The sequence below is a fragment of the Spermophilus citellus genome (genome assembly GCF_964194105.1).
Source record: "Spermophilus citellus genome assembly, chromosome: 1".
NCBI lineage: Eukaryota > Metazoa > Chordata > Mammalia > Rodentia > Sciuridae > Spermophilus > Spermophilus citellus.
Genome location: NC_138182.1, coordinates 25,667,003 through 25,672,276, shown reverse-complemented (window position 1 = coordinate 25,672,276; position 5,274 = coordinate 25,667,003). Strand labels below are relative to the sequence as shown.

The following is a 5,274-nucleotide window of genomic DNA, read 5'->3' as shown; positions in this document are numbered from 1 at the left end:
TTGAAATGCTGCCTGGTGCTGAACATGCATGATTTTAGCTGACTCCTTGCATGGGCCACCTGCTAAAGTAATGTAGAAAGACTTTTCAGGAACCAATTACTTGTGGAATAATAATGCTGACTATTTTCTGTGGGTAAGTCTCCTGGAAGAACAGTAGGGTCACTTATCAGAGATGCCATTCATTCTCATACCTGTGACTTCTGTGACTCTAAAGGTTGGCATTTCCCCCACCCAGAATGTGGACCCCACTGCCATCTTCACTCTCCAGGAATAGCTTTGTGCAGACCTAGGATGCAAAGCAGTATCCAAAATCGGTTTGACCTAAGCCAATATTCCTCAATAGTCATTCTGTGTGTGTAGTTTGAATATCTCCAAGCTCAAACTATGTCTTGTGAAATTTGTAAGTTCTCCTGAGTAATAAAGCAATAAATTATATGCTGGAATTCACCATTAACACTTGAAATCAGTGTTAATGTGACTTTTCTGTCTAATATAGTTGTTTGTATGCAACACACAAAGTTCATCCACTCTCTTATTTTCAAAGGAAGCTTTGGGATCATGGAAAGAAAATGGTAAATGGGATAAGAACACCTAAATTTGTGTTGCATTTTGGCCACATGGAAGCTTTGGACAAATGTTTACTCTTTTGCAACTTAGGTTCTTTGTCTGTACTTTCTCACATATTTGTATGAGAATCAAATAAGTTCAGGTAGGTGAGATAATTTCTGCATGAAATAAGCATTATGAAAACATAGGATGGTGCTTTTATTTGTGGCAACATTAATGAGCGTAATGTCTATATCCCATTATGTGATGCAAATTAACACAGGAGATTGCTATTTCCATATTTGTACATTATAGCCCATTCGATTTTTTCTACAGCTCTTATTGCTATAGTCCTAATGGGTTTAATATTTCTCTCAACTATTAATTTGAATTCTTTCTATTTTACAATTTCTTTTTCATTTTGAGAGAACAGGCACTCAGATTGTTTCTCAAAATGAAAACCTGAGGATTCCTTTCAATGTATCCCAGGTACCTGGATCATCAGACCATTGAGTGATATTTGCTTTCTTTATGAAACAGTTCATTTTGTTGTGTTTCACTGGCCTCAAACCATATATCTGGCCTCAGTTTACCAATATTAGGGGAAAAATAATACCAAGATCATTATAGTGTTATTTTATTTTAAAAATACCCTAAGCCCAGATATCTTTAAAATGTTTTCAAACGATTAAAATGATGAAGCTTCTCCCACTTTGGACTATCCCAAATCCAATACCCACCTCTAATTTCTGGCACTGTGAAATTACTGACTTGTGAGCAATGTTCAGATTAAAATACAAGTGACTTAGCGAATCAAATATTGGTTACTGCTCTTACCTCCATCTACATCAGATGTCCTTGAAAATCACAAATACCTAAGATAAATGCCATGTGTGGGCACCTCTGTCACACTGGGTCCTTCCCTCAACATGGACACAGCAGGGTCTCTAACCCTAAGGATCTCCTCTGGCCATTAACACCAAGCAGAACCCAGGAAAGCACATTTGTACAGCCCTCGTCACATGGCCCTGAAATGAAAGCACCAGCATGCTTTCAGAGGACACCTTTATTTTGGCTCACAGTTTGTGGGTTTTAGTCCAGGATCCCTTGGCTATATTGCTGTGGCCTGTGATAACACAGTACGTCATGGCAAGAGAGCATGGAAGAGGAAGCTGTCACCTCATGGTGGCCAGGAAGCAAAAGAGAGAGAAATAAGAAGCCAAGATTCCAATATCACCTTCAAGGAAGTACGCCCAGTGAGCTAAAGTCCTTCACCTTCTAAAGGTTCTTCTACTTCCTAATATACCAATGGCTGGGACCAAACCTTCAACACACAGGTCTTTGAGGAACACTTATTTGAAGTATAGCATTTACATGAAAAGTTCCATCTCCCAGCAAGATCAAGATTTAATTGTCTTGCTTTTCTTCATGTTCTAATTCGTGGTTCAAAAGAAGGAAGCAAACTGTTCTCTAAAAGCTCACTGGGTGTGCTTCCTTGAAGGTGATATTGGAATCCCAGCTTCTTATTTCCCTCTGTTTTGCTTCCTGGCCACCATGAGGACATAGTGAATATTTTAGGCTCTGTGGGTCACACAATCTCTGGTCACGGCAAATCCACTGCTGTAGCGTGAAGGCAGTATAAACAAAATGATCAGGGCTGGCTGTCTTCCAGTCGGATTCTATTCACACACACAGGTGGCAGGACAGATCTGGCACCGGGCCATAAGCGGCTGACCCCTGTTCTACAGCTACTCACAGATTAGCCTCAGATTCACCAGTTTGAATGGTGGCTAAGGACTATTTCACAATGCTAAACCTTTCATATTTTTCTTTAATTTGTATAAGTAAATATCTAGACACTGCATGCATGAAGCTTAATACTTATTTTTTACACTGACAATTAGACAATTTTTGTAAAAAAAATTATTTTCATAAAAGTATTTAGTGAGAAGTAAAATTTCAAGATATTAAAATTGTAGTTTATTAATAATAATTTTATTCAAAACTTTGATATCATGAATTGTAATCAGTATTCTGCTTTTTATCCTGTTGCATAATTGAATATTTTAGTGAAGATGATAATTTTGAAAAATTTAATTTCCACATTTATTTTATATTTTTGTTGAAAATAGATTTATGTTTCGCATACATTGGATAAATTATATTTTCTAATTCTCTAGATGATTAAGAATAAGTGAAGATTGTTTTAGAAATAGAAATTATGAAAGTAAAAGTCAGAAAAGAAAAAGGTTAAGAATTTTTAAAGGTTTAAAAAATATTTTTTTTAAATGTTAACATGAAGGCAAACAGGCTTCTACAGAATGAGCCACATAGAGTTCATCAGCAGGACATGGTAATTTTCTTATTTAATGAAGATTAAATGACTGATCAATGCACTAAAAATGAGTAAGAAAAATATCTTCATCTAGTCCAAGTTTGTAACTGGTAAGATAAAATCTCAAGAACTTTGGATTTTTATTAAATCAAAGCTTAATGAGTCAGTGCCAATCATTGCATACAGACCAGAAGCCAGGTACTTAGTTCTCTTTCCCATCTTGCAAGATGGCAGGTGAGAAGGCTGAGAAGCTGGACACTAAGGAGAAGAAACCTGAAGCTAAGAAGGCTGAGGCTGTTGGCAAGATTAAAAAGGGAGACAGACCCTAGGCTAAGAAACCCCAGGAAGGGAAGCCCCACTGCAGCCAAAACCCCCAATCTGCTACAGAGTCCTGAAAAGCCATGTACAAGAAGAAATACTCAGCTGCTAAGTTCCAGGTTGAAAAAAAGGAGGAGAAATTTCTTGCTACTGTCACAAACCAGTCAGTGGTGACAAGAATAGTGGTACCAGGGTGGTAAAGCTTTGCAAAATGCCTAGATACCATCCAGCGGTAAATGTGCCACAAAAGCTGTTGATCCATGGCAAACCCCCCCCTCCCGGGGTCTCCTGTGAGAAAAAAAAAAAACAGCAAGCCAGCATCACTCCTGGGACCATCTTGATCATCCTCACCGGGTGCCACGGAGGCAAAAGTGGTTTTCCTAAAGCTGCTGAGCAGTAGCTTGCTACTATGATGGGACCTCTTTCTCTCAGTCGAGTTCCTCTGGGTAAAATACACCAGAAATCTGTTGTTCACCTCCACAAAGATGGATATCAGCAACCTAAAAATCCCCAAACACCTCACTGATGCTTAATTCAAGAAGAAGTTGCCGAAGCCCAGACACCAGGAAGGTAACGTCTTCAACACAGAGAAAGAGAGACACAAAATTACAGGGCAGCACAAGGTTCATCAGAAAGATGTGGACTCACAAATTTTACCCCAAACCATAGCTATTCCTAAGCTCCGGACTCCGTTAGATCTGTTTTTGCTCTAACAAATGGAATTTATCTTCACAAATTGATGTTCTAAATTTCTTACCAAGAATCTAATTAAATAACTGATGCATTTTGAAAAAAAAAAAACTTAATGATATTAGCATCCCATTTTCCCGAATGTGATAATAGTACAAAATAATAAGTTCTGTCATTTAGGTTTTTTTTAATGACATCCACTCATACAAAATCATAATTTTTCTTCATTTTTTCAAAACTTCCATTGCAACCACATAATTGTCAAGGTATGAGAACAAAACATATTTTATTTAATGATTTGTTCACTCAATTTATAACTTTTAAGTGTGTAAGTACACAGTATGTGAACCTCCCTTTATATTTTGTCCCAGCCTCATAGCATAAAATATGCTTTGGTTCATTCAAATATAGAAAAACATACATTAAAAATTAATTTTTTAATTAATAATGAATATTTGTAGAAAAAGATGTTTGAAATGCAGTGTTACATAAGAAAAAAGAATTACTACTGTAAATAATTTATATGCATTCAAAAAGCAAATTGGAAATACCTGAAGACTTTATACTGTAATAGTGGTAGCATGAATGATTTTTATCTATTGCATATTTCGATTACATAAACATAAGTCAATACTAATAAGAAACAATTATTATTAAAATGAATACTATAGTTCTATGTCTCTTGATATTACTTTTTTTTTTTTTGGTACCAGGAATTGAACCCAGGTTGCTTTACCACTGAGCTACTTATCTAGCCCTTTTTAGTTTCTTATTTTGACACAGGGTCTCAGAAAATAGGTTAGGGCCTCACTAAGACACTGAGGCTGGCCTCAAACATGCAATCCTCCTGTCCCAGCCTCCCAAGTCACTGGGATTACAGACTTGTACTACCACATCTGGCTCCAACATTTTCATGTTCATATGTGTTTTTATATGATATTTATAATACACAGGGACCACAGCCATATACTCCATTTTAAATAAATTGCTCTCACTATATATGGTAGTCTTCCTTATCCATGGGGGATGTATCCAAGATCCCTAGTGATGCCTGAGACCATAGATAATAATTAGTTTTCTATAAACTATCTTTTTCCTATACTTATAATCATATGACAAAGTTTAATTTATAAATGAGGCACAATACAAACAATATAGCAATATTGTAATAGGATTATGGGAACGTTCTCTCACTCTAAATATCCTGTGCTCTTCTACTATATTTTTGGACCACAGTTGACTGTGGGTAACTAAAATCTTGGAAACTAAGCCATGAATTTAAGCTGAGCTGAGTTTTCCTGTGATGATGAACATTTTGCACAACACATCATCTGGATGGCAGGGACACGTGTGTGTGAAATGGATGGCTTGGGCAGCGTGACATG

General features: G+C 36.7%; 1 pseudogene across 1 annotated transcript; it reads left to right on the top strand.

The window, feature by feature from the left end:
• Nucleotides 1-3,108: 3,108 nt before the first annotated feature.
• Nucleotides 3,109-3,947, top strand: LOC308651933 (large ribosomal subunit protein eL6-like; annotated as a pseudogene). Its single transcript has one exon. The product of its transcript is annotated as a large ribosomal subunit protein eL6-like (transcript).
• The last annotated feature ends 1,327 nt before the right edge of the window (nucleotides 3,948-5,274 follow it).